At 41.8% G+C, this 23,762-nt stretch overlaps 1 protein-coding gene across 6 annotated transcripts in view; it reads left to right on the forward strand.

The window, feature by feature from the left end:
* Positions 1–23,762, forward strand: part of ARL15 (ARF like GTPase 15) — a 395,889-nt gene that overhangs the window by 41,347 nt on the left and 330,780 nt on the right. The window lies entirely within an intron of this gene.

Raw genomic sequence — 23,762 nt, forward strand, 5'->3', positions numbered from 1 at the left:
TCTTCAGCTTTATCTGGTACAGGTTCAGAATGCAAATGATGATATTTGGGTTATCGACAGAACTGCTAATGCTTTTTTTCTTCTTTTTTTGCAATTCTCTTTTTTTAAAAATGCAAAGTTCATTTCAGCCTATGATTAATGTTCAGAAAAAAAAAATGCTATGCTATTGACCCTGTAATCTCTGCCTTACTGTTTCCCCAACCATCGTAAACAGCAACTGGAAGACTTGCTATATTGTTATCCTGCTTTTCCATTCCATCCACATGATTTCAACCTGGATGAGAAGATAAGCCAGAAGTTTTACTGCCCATTGGCCCTGTAAATGCCCATTATATTCCCAAATGTTACTTGTTGCCAGGGCCTGGCAAAAGGAATTGAAGTGCGTGCCTGGGAATTGAAGTGCGTGCCTGTTCATTTCACTGAATTCCATTTTCTCATTTTCTGTCTAAACTTCTAATTTGAAGAGAACACAAACTGAATTTTTCTGCATGGGGGTGGGAGAGAGTAAGCTAATTTAGGAATTTAGGTAAAACTTTTAACAGATTTAGAAGTGAAAAATGTTCATTTTCATGATCGCATGAAGAGCACAAGAAGGGGCTCTCAGCTGTGTTTGGCAGGAAAGAAGGATCAGTATACTTTACCATTATTTGTTAGAGACAGGAAAAAAAAGTCTGGGTTTAGTTTGTTCTTCTCATGACTGCCAACTCTAGATATAGGATATGAAATGGACCTCACCATGAGGCCCTTTGTCTAAAAATTCCATAAAGGTAGGCAGATTTGTGGATTGCCAAGGAAGGTTCTGATTCAGGCCCTGCTATTTAGTTGAATGATATTGAGGAAGATATTTTATAATCTGGGCCTTGTTCTCTTCCGAAAATGAGTTTGAATGAAATTCTCACTGGATTCACCCCCCTGTTCTGCTTTTTGTGAGTCTAGCTTTAGTTGTAAAGCAGCATTGAAACCTGAAGCTTTAGATGGTGGCTTGAATCTTAGGAAAAAAGGTTGTTGAAGAGAATCAGGAATACTCATTTGAATTTAGGATTTTGCATGGGCGATGATGTTTTATGTATGTTGTATGTTCATCTCAGTACTTATTCTGTTGACTTAATGATTTGGTGGGGAGGCCTTGTATTGAAAACCCCAGATTAACATAAAACATTAAGAAGTTATTAAACTATCTCAGTTGTTGGGCGTCTGCTTTCAGGTCATGGTCCCAGGGTCCTGGGATTGAGTCCCTCATCGGGCTCCCTGCTCAGTCAGGAGCCTGCTTCTTCCTCTCCCACTCCCCCTGCTTGTGATCCCTCTTGCGCTGTGTCTCTCTCTGTCAAATAAATAAAATCTTTAAAAAATAAATAAACTATCAATTTAAATGTAGATTATCCTCAGACACATGAATGTGAAACTCCGGTCTGATGAGAACCCAATTTACTGGAGTCTTACTGCTTGTTCATTCCTAGATTGTAAGAGCAAAAGACATCCTCCAGCCCAAGCTCCCTCCAGAAGAGGGTCTGTGTGTGTGTGTGTGTGTGTGTGTGTGTGTGTGTGTGTGTGTGAGAGAGAGAGAGAGAGAGAGAGAGAGAGAGAGAGAGAGATTTAGCTCTGTAACCTGTATAATAGGTAGGTATGGAATAATTCACCTACCTGTCCTGAACCTCAGTTTTCTGCTCTATAAAAGAACTAGACTAGATAGCCTCTAAGGATATTTTCAGTGCATGTGCTGTATGATTAAAAAGGTAATAAAATTCAGGCTTCTGAAGTTCTCTGGCTTTATTGCCAATTTTACTCCCAACATTTCTATAGTCAGCAAATGTCCAGTTCAGTTTGAAAAATACCTGTTGAGTATCTCTGTCAAAGTGCTATGCTCTAGAGAGCATAGAGCGTCCTGACCATGGAGGGATCTGTTGATTCTAGAAGGCCTTTCTGAGTTGGCTTGATAAATTTGAGCACAGTGAGACATTTTGTCAAAAATCTACCTCGTTAAGTCATATGGTCCAAAATTGTGAAGAATAAATTCCAAACATTAAAAACAAAATGAAGTCTGTTATAGGTGTGGTTGGCAAGGAAGAAAGTGTTCTCTCCTGTAGGATATCATGGTCCAGGCATCTCCCACAAGATGGATATGGCTGGCAATGCTCTGCTGTTAATGACCCAGTTAGACTCTGGCTCGCTTCTGTCAAGTCTGTAAGGAAGTCATGTTGGAGTTACCTTCTGACCTGGGAAACATTGTAGACCCTTGCTCCTTGCAAATGAGAATAGTAGGGATTGCTTCTCGTGGGCTGTCTTCCTCCAGGAGATAAGATCAGAAGCAGGGGAAGCTTGTTTCTTTGGCTCACACGGCTAAGGCCTATCCAGAGAAACATGGGGTTTACTCATTCTAAGTTCTGAACTTGAGTGGCTTGGGGGGATTGGTGGTGTCATGAATTGATGACTCAGATTGGGACTATAGTGAAAAGTCATGATTGTATGACTTTGGGCACATTTCCTTCTCTCTCCTGATCTGCATATCATCTGTAAAACAAAGGGTTTGGACTATGGCATCTGAAAGTTTCTTCTAGCTCTATGATTCTATGTCCAGAAGGATGACCCTGAGTCATTGTCAGGACCTCAGTTTGACAACAACCTCAGTCTCATGCTGTTTAGATAATCAGGCCCCTGTAAAACCGGAAAAAATAAGCTGTGCATTTTGTAAAGAATGTTCTCAAATAAGGGTTTGAAATCAGGAGGCTTTTTATTTCTTAAGTAGGAAATCAGCTTAACCAGAGCCCTATGTTCTCTTGGTGTTAGTATCTATTTCAAGTGGGCATTGCGGTCTTTGAGTTGGGTTAATATGAGTGGGAACCTCTAGGACTTCTTGTTTTACTTAGTTCCTGGGGTACCAAAGGTGAGAGACCAGACTCAGAAGCAGCAGACAGCAGATCGGTGTGTTTGCCCTACAGAGTCCATGACAACCTCTGGGATCATGATTTTCTCATTCTGTAATGCCTCCCTCTTCCACCTCCTCTTGGCTTAGGGGGCTGTAGCGGGGACTGCAGGCCTGCTGTCCTGATGTTTCTCAGCAGCTCTGGCTTCACACAGACTCTTAGGGAGAACCTGGGCTTTCCATCCCAAACCCCTCTCCCTCCATCCCACTTCTGATCTGGGCAGCTTCCATTGTTCCAGATCATCTTGAGCTGCCTTGGGAACTTTGGCTCAAGACAGCGTTCAGGTACCCTGGGAAGTTTGTACGTTCTGGAGCTGTTCTAGGGACAGTGTGGGAATTATTTTTGGATATAGGATCAGCTTATGATCCAGAACTGGCAAGAAGAGAAGGTAGTTGCTCTTAAGAGTGTAGCTCTTCGAGGATTGGTAATTGTTTCTTTCTCAACACTGCAATTTTCTCTTTAATTGTAAACTGCTTCAGATCCTTTTTTTTTTTTTTTTCAAATGGGGCTAGTTGGAAATAGTACATGAATAAAATAAAAACACAATGTCCTCCTGTGAGCCTCCATCTGTAGTAGGAGGATGGGTTGATTTCTGAAGCGCTTTAAGCACCAGCAGCCTGTGGTTCTCATGGTCTAGCTGACTTAGCTGGTGTCTACAAACAGTTCCCCTGCCTCCACTTAAGTATGTTTTGCAAATACAAGGTGTTATTGTTAGGGCAGCAAATAATGTAAGTCAGTACTCCTATGTTTATATATATGGCTCTGGAAAGAAATGAACAAGAGAGAAGAAACCAACAATTGTGGTTAGAAAACAAGTACTTATCCGGGTTTTGCTGGAGGTGCTTTCTTTGTGTGGGCTTACAAAGCAGTCAGGTTTTTCCCAACAGGAAACCAGTAGCCTCTTCTGTGACAAGCAATCAGATACTTGGGTTATTTCTTACCAAAAAATATTTAATTTTGGAAATAATAAATGATAAAAATGCATCAAAGAACTTAGGTGCTTCTTTATGTTGAGCTTGGTTCCATGTAGTCACTGGCTCTGAGTCATAGCCCCTTAGACCCAAAGCCTGCAAGCATGGTTTATTTTCCAAAAAGGAATCTTCAGCAGAGAGGGATTTGGTGCAGTTGATCTTTCCAGCACAGGCCTCAAGTCCCTCTTGGGTGAAGTGTTGCTTCTGGATCAGTCTGCGGGGCTGGGATTATCCTAGTGGGGGGTATGGGCAGGGTAGGCAGTAATTCATTTCTAATATAGACATGTATGATTATTTCCTTAAAATAAGTTCCTGGGTGTGAAATTGAGTCTAAAGTATAGACCATTTTTAGTTTTTTTCCCTCCCCAGTATGTATTACTAGTATCTTTCTAGAAACCTACTTTGTACTTCTACTAGCTAGGTGTGAGAGTGACTGCCCTCTTGTGTACCTCATCTCAATCTGGGTATAAAGCAAAGCCAAGCCTTTACCACCTAAAATAGTACCATGTTGATTTTATATAGCTTTTTGGGTTAGTAGTGATTTTTATTTTGCCTTTTTTTTACTAGTGAATTGAAATTTTTTCATGTTTATAGGGTGTTGTGTGTTTTAAACTCTTTTCCCTGTTTTTGTTACATTCTTTTTAATGTCTATTGAAAGATAAACTGAGGCATATTAAAATTTGAGTTTGAGCAAAAATCAACTTGAATCAGGAAGTATCAAAGATTTTTAGAGAGAAGGGGAGAAAGCAAAGCAAGAAATTATTCGATTGGCCACAGCTTAAGTAGTTGCATTATTTGGGAAAGCGTAGTTGGCTGTTTATGATCAGTTGACTTTAGGTTTTGATTTTTTTTTTTTTTTTTAGAGATTTTATTTATTTGACAAGAGACACACAGCGAGAGAGGGAACACAAGCAGGGGGAGTAGGAGAAGGAAAAGCAGGCTTCCCGCGGAGCAGGGAGCCCGATGTGGGGCTCGATCCCAGGACCCTGGGACCATGACCTGAGCCAAAGGCAGACACTAAACGACTGAGCCACCCGGGCGCCCCAGGTTTTGATTTCTTAACCTTGAGGTTAGGTTTTCGGCTGCTAAGGCGTTAAAGCCACCTTCATCTAATGGCCTTGTTTAATTAATTTAACACTCCCCCTTCCAGCCATTATAAGAAAGAGTAAGTGCAAGAATAAGAAATGATTGGATTAGTTTGGGGAATTATCTAAAGTGATGATATGTGTGTCCATATCCATAACTATCCTTTCTTGGGAACATAAGTTACTAGAATTGAAGAATTCAGGTAGTGAAAACAAGGTTACAAGATCATGGCCTTAACTGGCTCAAGGTCACTGTTAGCTTTTCTCTCCAGACCTTGACTCTATAAACAGACAGGATAGACATTTTGAAAGGCCAGCAAAGAGCTGGGAGCTGGGAAGACGAAAACAACTGAGCATTGCTGGTGTCCAAAATAGAAGAGTGCAGTGTGCTCTAATGCAAAGCAACCTGTGCTAATGTGATTTGCAAATGGTATCTTCCTGTTATATTGGTATCAACAGTTTTGTTAAGCTGGGTCGCCCCCCTCCCCTGCCACCTGCCATGTTGATCTTTTCCAGATAAGGAAAGCAAGGCCAAGCAGGCCAGTAACTCATGGGCACACATGTTCTCATGTCTCCATCTTCAGGACAAACCGCTTTACTAAGTTCCTACTCTAAGGGCGGGAGAAATTTCCTTCTTTCCCCCACCCAGGGTTCTTCTCTCTGGATTAGGAATTAAATTGACACGAGACAGATCAATAGGAGAAAAACACCAAAGTTTTTATTTGTGTATGGAGGCCCAGTAATGAAACTAAGACCCAAAGAAATGATCTAGGCAGGCAGTTTTACAAATTTTAGACAGAGACAAATTTGTGAGGAATTGACAGGATAAAGAAAACAAGTGTTTGGGAGCTTTAATTAGTAAGGAATTATGAGCAGGATTTAGGGTGAAGTAGTAGATTAGGAAACACACACACACACGTGTGTGTGTGTGCACGCATGGTTTGTTTCTGTAGCTTTCTTGACTAAAGTCCCTATCTCTGGGAATAAGGATGTCTTTTTTTTTTTTTTTTTTTTTTGTAGTACAGGGAGGGTGTTTCTCATATGGGAGATTTGTTTCCTGCTTTAGAAGGGACCGAAGAGGGTCTAAGTGTCCTTCTATTGGTTTCCCAAGTAACTTAAATTCAAAATAAATACGCCATTGTGGTACATCTTGGGGTGGCCTACCCTGGGCCCCTATACTATGTGCCAAGCACCAGGCTAGGAACTGGGGATCAGAAATATTTTGCAAGGATCCTTTATGCAAAACCATCATGAGATTTTGGAACCTCATGGAACTGGAACCATTGAACCAAACGAGGCTTTTACTCCTGTTGAGTCCTTTTATGATTTATGCGTTCAGATTACCTGTAAAAGAAAATACACGGGTGCCTGGGTGGCTCAGTTGTTTAAGCGTCTGCCTTCGGCTCAGGTCATGATCCCAGGGTCCTGGGATCAAGTCCGACATCGGGCTCCCTGCTCAGCGGGAAGCCTGCTTCTCCCTCTCCCACTCCCCGTTTCTGTTCTCTCTCTCGCTATCTCTCTCTGTTGAAAAATAAATAAAATCTAAAAAAGAAAATACAGACCCACAACTATTGCTGTAATTGGTCCTCAAACTCTAGAAGTTACGATTCTTTCTGGGACACCCCAAAATGTTGAAAAACCTAAGCCTCAAATAATTGTTAAATCAGATTCATTATACAATAGAAGCTTGTGTAGGCAAGCTATATAGAAAATACCCAAGGTTAAAATGTGAGCACGTTGAAATCGAGAGCAATCTTGTTACCCGCCCCCCCCACCCCCCCTACCCCCGTTGGCAAAAGATCTTCATTATCTGATTTGGGTAGCGGAACAACCTCTGTTGAAGACACACAACATCAGCGGTCCGTGAGAACAGAGTTTGACACTCCCTAGTTTAATCCACAGCAGATTTTATTTTTTCAAACAGAAACTTCGTGTGTGCTAATCCCAGGTTTTTGTGACTATATTCCATCCTCCCAGCCTCCATCTCCCAACTTGTTGATCTTGAAAGATTGCCAAAATTTGGGAAGTTAATACTGATAATTTCTGTGGTGGTTTAACCTGATGCAGTTACTTATGTTATTTTAAACAAACCAAACCTCTACCTCAATTATACAATTAACCATAAATTTAAAATTAACCTACTTCAGTTTTCTCTGTGGCTTAAACCTTCCGGGCCCCCCCCCCCCCCCCCCCCGCTGTTGATTACATGTTGATTGCTTGCACGTGGGTGCCCAGTAGGAGTGGTGTGGTCCAGCTTCATGATCTGTCATGTCATCCTGACCAATCCTGATTGACCCTTCTCCCATGACACAGAGCCTCAGTGGCTAAGCTGCTGAGGGCTTGTCCTTGGTTACATGGATTTGTCTTTACTGAGACTTACTGAAACTGAAGTATGTTCAGGTATTAAAAACATAGGTGGGGCTTCTAGGCAGCAAACATATTTCCTCTAAGGAACAACACAAACATCTAAAAATCTGGACTTTAGAACTTTCCTGATACAAAACTTACCTTTTACAACTGAAAGGGTTTGAAGAAATGAACGGTCTCTTTGGGGTTTTTGGGGGGAGGAGGGTTGTTTTTGTTTTTTGCCCAAACTGACCTACTGAGGCAGTCTTTTCTGTAAAGATTTCCTTAACTACTACATCAGTGCATCTTTTCTTTGTGTGTTGAAGTCCTTCATTGACTGGTCAGAGCATCCTGGAGTTTCCTAACTCGTAGTCACCTGCTTGGTTTTGTTTCTGAGCTCTGCCTGACAATTCAGAGAGTGGCACCGATTATTCCAAGGGCCATAGCTTCAGCACTATCCTGCATTTTGATGATAGTGTGGAATAACATTTGCTTTGTTCAAATATGGAGAAATGCAGAGAAATATAAGAATTGAACACTCATTACTGTTTTTCATTTATTCATCGAATAGTTGCATGGGCCAGTTCTTTGCATGTATAAAATTACAAGCCATTAGCATGCATTTAAATAAAACCTGTATAGAAGTTAATTAACCCTCTGCTTTGGCAGTTGTCAACATTGACTGGCTATTGAAATTGCATGGGTAGTTTTAAAATAGGCTAATGGCTAGATTTATCCTCAGAGATTCCAATGTAATAGGTCTGCCGTGTGGGCTAGGCTTTGGGGTTTTTAAATCTTCTCCCCTGTGATTCCAATGTGCAGACAAGGTAGAGAACCATTGCTTTAAGTTGATTGCATTCTTAACTGGGGACAGTCTGGGTTTACCTAACGCTACAGGTGTTCTTAAATAGGAAAGCGTGGTAGACTCTGAGGAACTTAAGATAAAGATCTACTTGTTGGAGTCCTGTCCCTGCAGACTCTGAATCAGTAGGTCTGAGGTATTTAGGAGAAGCTCCTAAGTAAGGGTGCAGATAGGATGCCATAGGAATTCTGACAGTAAAGTTGATCAGAGGTCTCAGTTTTGGTTTGCCACCCCCGAGCGCTATAGGGAAAACATCACATCAGACTTTTTGGTATCGACTAGTGTTAATATTCGTTTGTTTTTAAAAAGTCTGGTTTCCTTAGTTTGTGTATATGGAAAAGCATCCTTAAGGAAGAAGGAGATAATTAAAATACTTAGATGTCTGTCAGAAACCGATAGATGTTTATCTCCCTTGCTTCAGTTCAGAACATGCTTGAGTATTTTTGGCCACCTTAGAACTTTTGATGTATGTGTTTTATCATAAAAAGTATGAGACACTAATTAAATCCTACATCATTGTTTGCTTTTCTCTTCTTACCTAAATTGGGAGGGGGTTTTAAGTGAATCACTTCCTTAGGGCTCTGTGCAAATTGGCAGTGTTAGGTTTTCTTTAACTTTTGTAAGCCGTGCTTAATTTGGGGGAAAAAAGTGGTTTAATACAGCATTTGGTTGAAAATACGAAGTTAGATTACTAAGTAGAGTAAAACTAACTTCACACTGTTGGGAGGGAGGTAGACCTTGTGTTTTATAATTTCAGAGTGAATGGTTTTAGCCAGAGTAAAATAGTGGCCCCAGTGACCTCTTATGGGCCCATTTGTTATTCTAGAGCTCTCCACAGCCAGTTTGTCCTGGGAGCAGACGCCAAGTAGGGAGGAACTTCCAGTCCACTCCACAGCCAACATGGCGCTCTCCCCAGTACCTCTGAACTCCACTTTATCTTTAATGGTCCCTCCGTCACCCTAGCCAGCAATTCATCTCTGGTCTCTTGGGGCCCTTCCCTACTACCCATGTCCCTACATTTACCCCCTTGACACTGTGTTTCTCTCCTCAAGACACCCAGGATTGCAGGCTCTCTTCTGTTTAGTGACCTTCATGTCTCTTCCTCAGAAGTCATTAGACTTTGATCTTTCCCCTTCAGAGCTGGCAAAATCGGGATTTACTTCTCTTAATTTAATCCAATTTGCTCTTCCTTTTGATGATTTTGAATATCTGGTCTCTTCCCTATTGTCCAATTTTATCACCCCCATCCACACACCTGTTTCTGCCCTGATCAGCCTGGACCCCTGTGGTCATCATTGAATGTATTCCCATGGCCATCACTGAATTTATTCCCTAGAGATCCAGTTCCTAGTCCTGTACTCCAACTTGGTTCCTCCTGGCAGACTGCCAGACTCCACTATAGCCCCTTGGGCTAGCTTTGGTACACATTGATTTACAAGCTCTTCAGAGCCCTCTGTGGCTCCTTAGCAATCCTCTCTACCCCTTAGACAATGAGGACTCTTCTACTTGACCCCAACAACTGTTAAAGATCTTATCTATGAACTTCAACCACATGCCTTCCTCCTTTATATGCTCAGGAAGTGGCCTTACTAACGCCTTCACTGAGAACCTAGAGCTAGAAACTCTTCCATGCTTCCTCTCTAAAGTGTCTGTGTATTGCTATCTCTCCTCTCCACTGTTCCCTTCCAAGGCCGATTGGCCAACTGTGCTCTCCTGGTTCTCTCTTGAACTTTTTTTCTGTTACCTTTACTTCCTTGTACATGTTCTTGAGTCTTTCCTTTTCCATCGACTCTAGTCTCCTAGTGTTAACAAATATCCTACTTGGTTTCTCTACCATTGCCTAACTCATTCTCCCTTTTACTGACAAGACCTCCTAACTGAGCAGTCTGTTGGGAGTTCTACTCCTGTTTCTCTTGCAGCCAAGTGCAACTGGATCATGGTTTTACCATTCCAATTCAACTAATCTTAACCTACGTTCACTTGTTTTCAGTCCCCACCTCTTTTGCCAACTTTTGACATTGTTGATCACTTTTCCTTTGGTTTCCATAATATAACTCTTTATTTTCTTAATTATTGGATTACTTTTTTGGGGATGGCTTCTTTTCTGTTATTCATTCTTTAAGTATAACCAGTTCCTCAGTGTTCCATGCTTGGCTTTTTTTACTTATTTCTAGCTTGGGATATGAATTCATCCATTCCCATGACTTGCTTCCTTTGAACACTTGTTAAGTTTAACATGTCCCCAGTGAGTACCCCGAACTAAGGATTCAGAGATGAGCAAGGCAAATTCATTTCCTTTGAGGAGTTCAACATTTATAGAGCACTGAGTATGTGCCAGACTCTGTTTTTTTTAAGATTTATTTTTTTTAGAGTGCAAGCATAAGCGGGGTAGGGGCAGAGGGGGAGACAGAATCTCAAGCAGGCTCTCCGCTGAGTGTGAAGCCTGATGTGGGGCTCAATTCCACAACCCTGAGATCTTGACCTGAGATCAAGAGTCAGGTGCTTAACCGACTGAGCCACCCAGGTGCCCCACCACACACTGTTCTAATGAGTCACACAAAGTCCCTGGCTTCACGGGGCTTACATTCTAGTGGGGGAAACCCACAATTAGCAAATAGTAAATGCAAGAGTATCAGTTGGCGATAAAAGCTATGATAATTATAAGGCAGTGAGAAAAGGAGCACATAGGCCATGGGAGTCATGAAAGAAATTCTCTATTAATAAGAAACCTGAAGATGCAGGAGTAAGCCATGTAGCAATCAAGGAAGCAAATTATTTAATTTGTGTCTGTTTCCTCGTCTATGAAATGGAGAGAATAGCACACCTACCTCCATAGGGGTGTTTTGAGGATTAGAAAAGGTAATACTATCCATGCAAAATACTTCATACGATGGCCTCCCTGTGGTAGGTTCTGTCTCCCCTCCACCTCACCCCTACTTTGTATGTCTTCCGCTTCTCAAACTCAACAGGGCCAATGAGCACTTGGTAAAAATTAATAGAAAAGATGTACTAGGAATTTGACTTTAAGATGGTATAAGAAATGAATGTAATTATAGGAGTTGATGTAAAGACAGAATTGGTAGCCTTTGATGTTTTCTAAAAGTTTCAGCATTTTTGGGGTGCCTAGGTGGCTCAGATTGGTTAGGCATCTGCCTTTGACTCGGGTCATAATCCCAGGGTCCTGGGGTCAAGCCCCACACTGGGCTGCCCGCTCAGTGGGGAACCTGCTTCTCCCTCTGCTATTCCCCCTGCTTGTGCTCTGTCAAATAAATAAATAAAATCTTAAAAAATAAAAAAAAAAATTCAGCGTTTTTGAAATGAAACATTAACTATCTTTTTTGAAGCAGGATCAATAATTTTTTTTTTTAAGATTTTATTTATTTGACACAGAGAGACACAGCGAGAGAGGGAACACAATCAGGGGGAGTGGGAGAGGGAGAAGCAGGCCTCCCGTGGAGCAGGGAGCCCGATGCGGGGCTCTATCCCAGGACCCTGGAATCATGACCTGAGCCGAGGGCAGACACTTAACGACTAAGCCACCCAGGCGCCCCGAAGCAGGATCAATAATCTTAATGTCTGGGGTGCCTGGGTGACTCAGTCGTTGAGCATCTGCCTTCAGCTCAGGTCGTGATCCTAGGGTCCTGGGATGATCGAGCCCCACATTGGGCTCCCTGCTCAGCGGGAGGCCTGCTTCTCCCTCTCCCACTCCCCCTGCTTGTGTTCCCTCTCTCGCTGTCTCTCTCTCTAGTCAAATAAATAAATAAAATCTTTAAAAAAAAATACCTGCATTGTTTTTCACATTGCCTGTGAGCTCTAAGAAAAACTAGTTGTAGCTTGGCTGTTTTTTCTTGACCTGGGAGAGCCCTAGTTAGAACATTCTTAACAGTTTTAATAATTCAGAATGTCCTGAGAAATAATAACACAACTAGAATCTGGACTGAGTATGAAGGAGGGAAGATTTTTACCTGGACTTTGGGACTAGCAAACTATGTGGATCCAAGACCATTTCTTTGGACTGCCGTTTCCTTACTTGGGCAGTGAAGAGATGAATAAAGATCTGGATGATCTCTGGGCTCCATCAGTGCTACGAGTCTGATGTTTATAATCAGAGCCCGTTTGTTTTCATGACTAGTGCATCCCTGGCAAGCAGGTCACTCGTGCTGATTGTCCCCTGGTGGCTGGGCATGGCCTCTGACAATTCTTGTTACCGATGGACATTGCTTGAACACCGGTAATGGGAAGCTGTTGATGACCAGGTGTAGGAGGTCATCTGTAGGATTTTCAAATGAGCAAGTAAAACTTCTGAGAAAGGAGGTATGCATGTATATTAGGAAATACTGAAATGAGTAGACTGGCAAACTGTGAAGTGCGGAAAAGCAGAGGTACCGGGGATTTTCTTTCAAGACCAGTCTTAACCCTGTAAACTCTCTAGTTTCATTGCACTGCGGTTGTTAGAGTTCAAACAGTTTTTTAGTACACCTGCATATCAGACCTATGCTAGATTCTGGGTTGGAGGAGATGGTTTCTGGGAGTAAAGACACATAATTTCAAGATAATGTAGGAAATGCTGAGCTAGAGGTACAGGCTCGGGGTGGGGTGCCGGGAGAGAGGGAGCTGGGCACTGAGGCCTGAGGTTAAAGACTGGCTTCTGGGGGAGGCTGCTGATGGCACTGAGGTGTGGAAATGTGTTCAGTCAGCCTGGTGAAAACCACTGGAAAGCTCACTTGTGAGAGGAACATCCTAAGCAAAGGCACACACAGTCTGCCATGTAGAGGGAACTTGGTATTACTCAGGATGAAGTGCGCGGCAGGACGTAGCCTGGGAGGGCGGCAGGGAGAGGCCAGGCCGGGGAGACTGCATCTAGCATGCTGAGGAGGACAGCGCTGTGTGCCCAAGAGCACCACTCTGGAATGAAACTTCCTAGGGGTCCATTCTGGGCTGCTTTCCCAAGTTACTAAGTAACTTCTCTACGCCATGGTTCCTTCATTCATGCAAAGGGGACAATAACTTCTACCTCACAGAGTTAGTCCTAATATAGATCAAGTATGTTGAACAGTCCCTGACGATAAACACTATGTATGTGTAGCAAATGTTACGACTTGGGAGTTATTAACAGCTTTGGAGGAGGGCCATGAAACCAGTCCATCACTCTGCATTTAGCCAGATCCGTAGGCTCCTGTGTGGGGGCTAGATTTTGCTGACAGGGAGACCTCTAAGAGGGACTTCAACAGTCCGGGTGTGAGGCAGGGAGGATCTTATACTAGGACATTGGCAGTAGGGATCAAGGGTACATGGAGTCAAGAAATATTTAAGAGGTAAGAATGATGTAAAGTGCGTGGAAATGAGAATGTTCAGCAGGATTCCCTGATTCTGGCTTGGTGATGGACAGTGGTTGTGAGGTGTTATGAACTTAAATGGAGAATACACAAGGAGGGATGTGTTTGGGGAAGGTTGGTCCTGGGCATGTCAAGTTTTTGAAGTATCTAGGAGATGTCAGTGTAGATGTGGGCAGTGAATGAGAACCTGAGGCTTGGAGGAGAGGTCAGGGCTAGAGCAAGAGACTGGGGAGTGACAACTTATAAGGTCATGGTTAACTGTAGGAAGTGGGTGAGTTTGCTGGAGGGAGTGTGTAAATGAGCAGAGACTCAGAGGAGACTTTGGGACCAGTGATAATTGAGGATCGTGAAGAAGATGGGAAAGGAGGGGCCAGGGAAATAAGACATTGCACATATAATGACTTGGGAGAAATGGAGATTTAAGAAACAGGGAGTAGCTTCAGTGTGGAAATGTAGAGAGCATCCAGTAAGATAAGGGGTGAAAATGTCAGGCTGTTGAAGTTGGCAATACAGAGATGGACCCGAAATGATCTTCTCTTGTAGGGTTCCCCGAGACGCTTCACTTTTGATGGCATAGCCATAGGGTAAAACTTGTTCCCCACCGTCAGCTCTCCATTCCCATCCTTTTTGACAGTGTGCCCCAGTGTTTCCTGGGTCCACTTCAGAAATCTGGCCTCCACCCTGTTGGCCCCGTCATCTTTATCTTTTCTCTGTCCCATTATCAACTCTCATCGCTTCAATCACAGCAGTGCTCCTTCTGATGTTAGGTTTTTCTTTTATTTCATTTTACTTGATTATGTTTGCCTCTGATTTGAGCTCTTCGTGTTCATAGTTGCCCAACCTGACAAACATGAGCCCTTTTTGTAGGGTAGAGGTGTTCTCTCCACACCAAAAATGTTACAGATGAGGCATTTCTCTCATCTCACGTAGTCCATTCTTCTGATTGTGAAAAGGAATTTATGGTTTAATTAAAAAAAATAGGAAAAGACTAATGTTCCTCATAACCTGCCTCTGTTTCTAAACACATTCAGTGTTGGTTTTTCTTGACTTTTTCTTTTCTTTTCCTTTTTTTTTTTTTTCCCTTTCTTTCCTCCTCTTCTTTGTGTTTGGGAGTTTCAAAATAGGGTTTGGCAGAGGAAATGGGACAGTGACGTTTTTGTTTTCTGGTTTGAAGTTGTTGAGTTTAGCAGACTGTGTTCGCAGGGTGTGAATTGCAGGATGTAGTTCTGGGGTCCTCCCTACCAGCAGACCCCACATCAGGGTTATTCTGGGAAATCTTATCCAAAGCTAACTATAAAATACAGGACCGAACTTTGTCAAAAGGCTAAACAGGAAACAGATATAAATAACTATTCAATCTTAATTCAGTCCTAGCTACTTTCTCACACATCTTGTATAATATATTTTAAAAAGCCATTTCCTCTTTTAAAACAAAACCTTTTTAATTTTTAAATTTCTATTTGATGGGAAATGCTTTACTTTAATGTTTGTCCCATGGTACCCTCCCTTTAGCAGGGGAAAAAAATAAACGTTAATCACTTAACAACCAAAATATAAAAATTTTTGAGAACATGAAAACACAAAAATAATTTTCACTTGAATTATCTTCTAGGTTTGGTTGATGTGCATTTATATGATCTTGGAATGCTGATACAGAGCTATAGAGCTTTAACAAATTTAGCAGAGCTGACAGTCCATTTGGTTTAAAACCGCATTTCTCAGACTTCATTAGGCACCCCCCTCCCCAAGAGCCTCTTGAGACATTTTTCCATCTCTCTCTCCTCCCAATGGCATCTTAATACCACACAAGATAGTGTATATGTAATGTATGTATTTCTGTTCTATACATAAGATTTTTTTTTTTCTTCCCAAGAACCTATTTTACCCCTATGTGGGCAGTATTACCTTGTCAAAAATGTGTGGCTTAAACCACAGAGAAAACATTTTCAATGCTGAGGTCTTTTGGTTACGTCTAAACCATATGTAAGTTGCTTGAATCCATTTACAAGACTAATATTACTGAAAGGTTTTCTTTCATGACTGTCCTCTCCTTTCTCAGACACAGATTTTCCCTCACTTCCAGAACAGCCAGAGTTTGACTAATAGGTGATAGGACCTCTATTTTTAACCCAAATAGTCTTTGTAGGGCGATTGTTTTAGCTTTTATCTGTTGGTTTTCAGCATTGACTGGCTTGTATCAGACATATTCTGTATACAAGGCACTATTCTAGGCTTGACAGTAAAGTTGCCAAAAGGTATTTAAGACCTTCCTGATTCCAGAAACCTCGTGACCTTATTGGACAAAATGAACACAGCCAAGGGAAATGATCAGAGTTTAAGTACTAGTGGAGGAGTCCAGGGAATGGGTGGTTGCCAAATGAGAATGAGTAGAAAGGCAAGTGGTGTGGTTCTTCAGAGAAGGGTGAGATGTGCCAGCTAGAGTGGTCCACAAAGATCTTACGCAAGAAGAGAGCTGGGCCAGAGGGGCTGTTGGGTGGAATCGTGATGAGGAGGAAGCAGAGGGTGAGCCAGAAAAGCAGCATTGCCAAAATATGCCCACAGAGTTGTCTGTATGAGTATCTCCATTATCTGCAAGACTTATTTTTTTCCATGTGATCTAAGTATTTCCCATGAAGATGACTGCAAGTTATTCAAGTGGTGCCTGATCTCACTTTCGAGGTCCTCAGCTGGTTGGAGTACACAAAGGACTTTGGTAGCCACTCTGAATTCAGGGATTCAGGCAAAAGAATGGAACGTTAGGCTGTATTCCATGGGGAGCCCGATGGCTTTAAGAAGATTCTTAAGGCCATAGTGTATAAAACGACTGGAGTGGGAAGAGAACAGGAGCCAGGAGTCCAGTGAGAAAACAGTTGCCAAGTGAGAGATGGCGAGCACCTGAAGTGGATGATAACTCTGTGGATGAAAGAAAACTCACCTGAATTTGGCAGTGGGGTCAGGGATGGAGACAAAGGGGGTCGATTAGGAAAACCCTGAGGAGGTTAAAGTGGCCAGCCTTGTTTATTTTGTGTAAGGGAGATGGAGGAGTGGAAAGGAGGATTCCCCCATTGTGGCCTGGTGACGCCGATGCTGGTTGGGTGCTGTGCATGGAGATGGAGAATACAGGAGGAGGAACATGGTTGAGGGAGGCTGGTATTGCACATACGAGTTGTGTGCGGGTGTGTGTAGTTGTCTGCGGTGAGAGTCTGAAGCTTGTGGGTAGTGGTTGAGGCCAGAACAAGAGATTAGGGAGTGACAGTGCCAAGGCCATGGTTAAATGTAAGAAGTGAATGAGCTCCCTGGAGAGCGTGTGCTTGTGAGAAGAACATTCTCCGTGAAGGAGATTCTGGGACCAGTAGTCTACGGAAGGGGAGGCGGGGTTGAAAGGATAGGCTGGATCCTAGTTCTAATCAGACATGAAAGGCAATGGCTGAAGTTCTAGAAATAGGTAACTGAATGAATGATATGGTTTTTAATTATTACTTAAAACTCTTAAATCAGAAATGGACTGAGTTACTTGGTTCAACATCTGTTCCACACCCAGGATCAATATCCTGTTGGCCAGCCAGCCCAGTGATTTCTAGAATTTCAAGGAGGGGGTGGTCTATTCATCTCTCCAGGGATTTTTGGATAATTACCTGTTTATATCTGTCTCAGGGTTGTTAGTTCCAGAGACTGGTTTCCTGTCTTACTCAACACGTGTAAACAGTGTCTATCTAGCATGGTATCTGCCTTGCTGGCACTTGAAAAGAATTTGTTAGATGTGTGAATGCATGATTGGATGATGGATCGCGGTCCTATGTATCAGGAAAATCCAAGAAAATTAAGACTGAGGAAGACGACTTTGGAATTTGAGGATTTATAGATCATTAATGATCTTCAAGGAGGCCAGTTTCAAATTGAAGAACAGAATCCAGAATAAGGGGAAGAAGGGCTTGTGAAGTTTATCTGGAGAAAACTATTTTAATTTGGCAGTGAAAAAGAACAGGATTGGGCGGAGAACTGTTAGTTTCAAAGCAGTGAGTGAAGATCTTCGTAGATCTTGTACACCTGTTAAATTTTAGTTTAAAAGAACACTTGGCTCAGGAAATGTTCCCTCAAAGAATCCGTCAGCTTTCTAGGACATGCCTAATGTCTCTGCGACATCGTTATGATTTAAGGGATTAAGATTCTGCAATCTATCAATTCTACTTCCCCTGGGGGGAGGTAGAAATGAAGAACTGACAAAGGTGTGTAGTGTTGATAATCCATTTGACCTATTTTAAATACCACATGAATTAGATACAGGGTTATTAAAAGGGCCTCATCACAGAATTAACAGAATAGTTATGGGTGGACTTTAGAAATCCAAACCCTTTTCTTCTTCTGGACCCAGGAGGCTTTAGAGAACTTGCCTGGGGCTGCAGGATAACCATATGGCATCATCAGTATCTAAAGTCAAGATCACCACGTTCTGTTTTGTTGTCAAGACACAAAGGTGTCAAAAGACACTCTGTGTCTTTGAACTCATTTTAAAATCTAGGAATTTGTCTATTTGAAGTTTCTTTGCTCATTTAATCTCAAGAAGTTTAAAGATTTTTTTTTCATTTAGTCTGACTTCTGCCCAGTTCCAAAAGACAAGAAAGATATATCTGTTTGCTTGACCACAGTATATTCTGGAAACTTTTAATAATTTCTTGTAAGATAGATTGGCTGCTTGTTACATGTCCTGAATGACTAGTTTCCTTCGAATATCCTCAAACATGCTTAAAGACTTTTTTGAAACCTTATTTGAGAGACTGAGTAAAGGAATGGAACACTATCTTCAAGTGATACTTACAGAAGGATAGCAGGAGGGAAGATGGAAGTTAATGAAAGGCAGCCTCAGACGTAATTACAGCTAGGCAGAAGGCAGTTCCTCTGCTCCTGACTTCAGTCTGGTTTCGTACAGAAAATTTATTTGGGATCATTATTTGAGTGTGTTCTTCTTTCATTTTAGAAATACAGTGTTTTGAAAATTAATATTGAGATTAATAGCATTTACTGAAATTTCATTTTTTTGTTTCAAAATTGAAGTAAAATACTGAAAAAATGCCGGTGGTTAACCTTCTGATATTTTTATGGCTGCCTTTTTCTTTGTTTAATTGTGTGGGATTAAGGAAACCATTAATGGGGGGAAATGATGGGGAGGGACGGTGTTGGACTGAGGCAGATAGTGCCCACCCTGAACTCAGTTCCCAGAGCCTGGCAGGGGGGTGTTTGGATCAAATTGCATTTCTGATTTAAAATTAAGCCCTTTACTCTATAGAACAGGAAGTGATGGTATTGCTGCCCGTGTAGATTATTTCTTAGCCTGACCTTTATTGTGTTTGATTTTTATGATCCCAACATTCTGTTTTTCTTTTTAAACTCTGGGTGTAGACTGGAGAGAATTCCTTCCCATGTTGAGGGAGTGGTATTAAAACACACTGATTTTGTTCAGTAGTTCTGTTTCACACTTCCTTACAGATAAAGACCCTTTCTTTCTGTGTGGTTGTGACAGTGTTGAGTTTGAGGTATGCCTTGCTCTGATGATACTTGACATAAAAAACTTCATAAAAATTCATGAAACTACTCATGACACAGGTCCACAAAGTACATTGGTGTCCATTTGTTTGTTTGTTTGTTTTTTTAAGAGATTTTGTTTATTTGAGAGAGTAAGAGAGCAAGAGAGAGAGAGAGCACAAGTATGGGGAGGGGCAGAGGGAGAGGGAGAAGCAGGCTCCCCACTGAGCAGGGAGCCCAATGTGGGGCTTGATCCCAGGATCCTGAGATCATGACCTGAGCTGAAGGCAGATGCTTAACTGACTGAGACACCCAGGCGCCCCATTGGTGTCTGTTTTTATGCAGACTAGTCTTGTTTCCCAGTATGAACAGTGTGCAGGTAGGTGGGTGTTTTCCTTTTGTAAAGTTTTTTTGTGAATTAGGTATGAGTGACATCTAGAGTTCTTTCCCTTTTAAGGATAATGTTTTAGGGAACTGTTATGGAAAGATGAATTTGTATTACTGAAGGGAACTTTCAGACCATTTTATTCCTATTGTCATTTGGTGGAGACTAAGGCCTGGAATGGGGGGATGACTGGTCCAAGCTCTGAGAGAGCATTGCACCGAACTTGGAGATCTGCTTTTTAACCATTACTTAAATTCTAGCCCACGCTTGTGAGTCCTTGCTTCCTGTCTTTTTAGTTCTTGGCCTTTGTATCAGAAACATGGGTCCCAAAGGCCTCTACCATTTTTTGCTTGACCCACATACTGTTTATAATTTCTTAGAATTTGTCACCAACATTTGAGAGGATTTCACATAAAACTTCAGCTTTCTGGCTTCTTTGGAAAAATTAAGTATTGGGAGGCCTGGCAAGGTTGGGTCCCCATTCATGAGTGACTGCTGCCCCCTCTGGATGGCACTCGTACCTTCAGCTTCCTCACTTGATCCTCAGTTAACACTTTGTTGCCCCTCTTTGTCTTGTGCGACTCTGCAGGTATTTGAATTTGAAACCTCCCCTAGTCCTAATGAGATCTAGTTCCTGGTTATTTCCTGCCTTCCATGGGTTCTAGTGTGTATTATGTCCCCTTGGAAATTTTGTGTTTTTACACAGAGGCATTCTTTTTCATATCTCTCTGTTGCCACAGTGGCCTACCCACTCTACTTCCAGAGCCTAGAGCATAGTCAATGATCAACAAATATTTAGAACCATAGAACAGAGGACCTCAGATTTTTCTGTAAATGAGCCAGATACTAAATATTTTCGTTTTTGCAAGGCTATCTGGTCTCTTGAAATCATTCAACTCTGCTGTTGGGGTGTGGAAGCAGTCAAAGACAAAACAGAACAACAAAAAAATGGATATGACTTGTAGTCCAATAAAGCTTTATTTACAAAAATAGCAGGCCAGATCTGGCCTAGGGACTGTAGTTGAGTGACATCTGCCGTGGAATTTTAGTATTATAAGAAAACGTTAACACTTTCAGTTACCACGTATTTTTCTATTTATATTGCATACTTACTGTCAAGCCTTTACAGTATCCCCAATTTTTATGAATCTCAATTGCTGCCCTCACTAGCAAGAATTTATGGACAACAGTCTCTCCGCTGGTGAGGAGAATAAGGAAGGATGGATAATTTCAGCTTCTTAGTTTAAATACATACTAGTATTTAGGTAAATACAAAAGCTTGTTATTTATATCAATTACTTTAGACTGTTAAATTCCCAAGAGTGTAAATTTAGATTTAACAGTGTATTTTCAGAAATTCTGTGACACCTATTTTCTCAAGACACTACAAAACCACTTAAAATGGTTTTATTTTTATTTTTTTTTTAAAGATTTTGTTTATTTGATAGAGAGAGATAGCGAGAGCAGGAACACAAGCAGGGGGAGTGGGAGAGGGAGAAGCAGGCTTCCCACTGAGCGGGGAGCCCGATGCAGGGCTCCATCCCAGGACCCTGGGATCATGACCTGAGCTGAAGGCAGACACTTATCGACTGAGCCACCCAGGCGCCCCTTAAAATGGTTTTAAAGAAGTGAGTTGTCCTATTGTCTCCAGTGTCCTGCCACCTGCTTGTTTAAATCTTTCTGAACCTATCCCTGAGCAGGTAATATTCTACCATTGTTAATACTTGACCTGTTCCTAAAAGGATTAAATGACTAAAAATGTCTTCACAGCCATGTTTGCAAGAGGATATTTTTCGTACTGGGAGAGGTACTCAAATTTCTGAGTTCATAAAATTGTGTACATCTAGAGATGTGAATCCAGAGCTTCATTTATGTACTCATTTTATTGAAAAGGTATGGGCAACTTTTCATCCTCTTGGAAGGATCACAATCTTAACATTATTGGAAAGTCCTGAGGAGAATGTGTTAGCATTCTTGGTTACAAATTGGTCTGGGGGCACCTGGGTGGCTCAGTCGTTAAGCACCTGCCTTTGGCTTGGGTCGTGGTCCCGGGGTCCTGGGATTGAGCCCCACGTCGGGCTCCCTGCTCTCCCTGCTCAGCGGGAAGCCTGCTTCTCCCTCTGCCTCTTCCCTCTGCTCATGCTCGCTCGCTCTCAAATAAATAAATAAAATCTTAAAAAAAAACAACAACAAATTGGTCTGAGGAACAGGTTACAGTAGCCTCAGGCATTTCTGGGTTCGGAGGCACAGTCATTCTAGGTGACTTACTTACCTCCCTTTTCTGCTCTGCTTTCCTTGGTGTTGACACCATCTTCAGGCAGGAGCTCCTCTCCTGTTGACAGGATGGCTGCCAGAAGCTCTCCATTGGCCTCTACACAATCCCTTCCAAGAAAACACTTTTCCTAATAGTTCCAACAAAAATCCTGTGCTAGACTCTCATTTCCTTTGATTGTTCTGGCTTAGGTTGTGTTCATTCATGAACCAGCTGCTGTGACCATAAGGTATGGGGCTGTGATTGGCCAGGCCTGCTTCTCTGCCCATCTCTGGAGCTGAAGGTGGGCTCGTCTTCACCCAAACCATATGGACGTGGTGGGAGAAGTGGTGTTGTGCATGATAAATCAGGGTATAATTGCTGGAACAAGAGTAAAGAAGGCCTTTCTCAATGTAGGATTGTAAAAATTTTTCCCTATATATATATTCCCAGTACACTTATTACTGTTATCAAAATTGTTTTACTATTTAGCCCTTTAATTTATCTGGATTTAACATGTCATTTAGAACTCAATTTTCTATGGTATTTCCCCGGGTAGATTGTGTGTTCCTTCAGAGCAACTCTTTTAAATGCTTCTCCGTATGGTGATTAACATAACAATAAAAAAAATAAAAAAAAATAAATGCTTCTCCGTCTGCCATTCTAATATACAGTAGGGGTTCAGTAAATATTTAGACTCGTAGAAGTTTAGAATTGGAAGGAATCTGTTACTCCCCTGATAAATACTATTTCAAGCCCAACAGCCTTATTTTACAGATAAGAAAGCCAAATCTTTGAAAGGACATTTGACTTGCTCAAGGACTAGGTCTCATTAGTGCAACTGACTCAAACTCAATTCTCCGTTTTGTGACAACAAAACTAAAGCCTGGTTCATGAATTGATTGATTAAAGAACCAAATAATGCGTTCTTTTCTAAGGTCCAAGATGCCTTTGGTAAGAAACCAATAATAATAAAAACTCCTCTAATTGTTTCCTAAGTTTGGATTTCTAGAGACCTATTTTTATCATGGACTGAAACTCAGCAAATCATTGGTCAAAGTATGGATGGGGAGACTAAGACCCACATGACAGATGAATTGAGTACAGTTGTCTAAGCATGCTCCGAGGAGGATCTGTGCAGATGGAGAAGCAAGGGAGGAAAGGGAGAAGGGGATAGGAATTGGAAGCTGTGTTCTCAGGAAGGTTTAGAGGATCTTGGCGCTCTCTGCTACATGGCCGATGGTATAGGACTCTGTCCTCGTGGGGTAGTGGATTCCTGAGGAGAAAGACACACACCTTTCTCTGGCCTACCACTGTACTGTAAAACCTTGAGGGGCTTAAAGTGGGGCATGGTGACACGGCACACCCCTACACACATCTGCAGGGCCTGCAGCCTGGATGGGTGTTCTGAACACGTCACGTAGATCAGGGTTTGGCAGTGTCCTTGAGAATGAAGCATATGCCACAGTTGGCAGAACAGATAGAAGGAAGGAGGCCCAGCTATCACAAAAGGAAGTCCTCCTGTTGTGGACCCTGAGCCTGTACTTTTTCTTGAGAGATTTATTTTGTTTTCCCCCTTTGGAGATTGGTAGAAGACTGATAGAATAAGAAACAGAGGTGGGGGACTGGAAATTCATCTTTGAGGAACATATCTTTGGCTATAGGCCTGTTGGATTTTAGGAAATGGTATACATCCAATAACAAATAGAAAACAACTCAAGATATTGGTTGAGGTAATTTGGCTCCAACTTTCGGAATACATATGTTATACAAAAAGGTTACAGGAAAGAATATAAGGTCCACACTAAAGATGGTTGTGTTCATTAAGTCCTGGGTTGCAAAAGTCACGTGTGTGTGCGTGCACTCACGCGTACATACAAGTTGGTTAATGTACTCTGTTAAAGAAGGCAGCAGATAATATAATACGATTATCCTGCCATTTATTGAGAGATAATTCTTTGAGAAGCATATTTAAAAAATCATATAATTTTGAGTATCTTTTCATGTGTCTATTGGCAATTTGTATGCCATCTTTAGAAAAATGTCTATTCAGGTCCTCTGCCCATTATATATATATATATATAT

Source organism: Callorhinus ursinus, unplaced genomic scaffold (assembly GCF_003265705.2).
Source record: "Callorhinus ursinus isolate GAN/ISIS: 27379988/994484 unplaced genomic scaffold, GSC_fseal_2.0 scaffold3, whole genome shotgun sequence".
Lineage (NCBI taxonomy): Eukaryota > Metazoa > Chordata > Mammalia > Carnivora > Otariidae > Callorhinus > Callorhinus ursinus.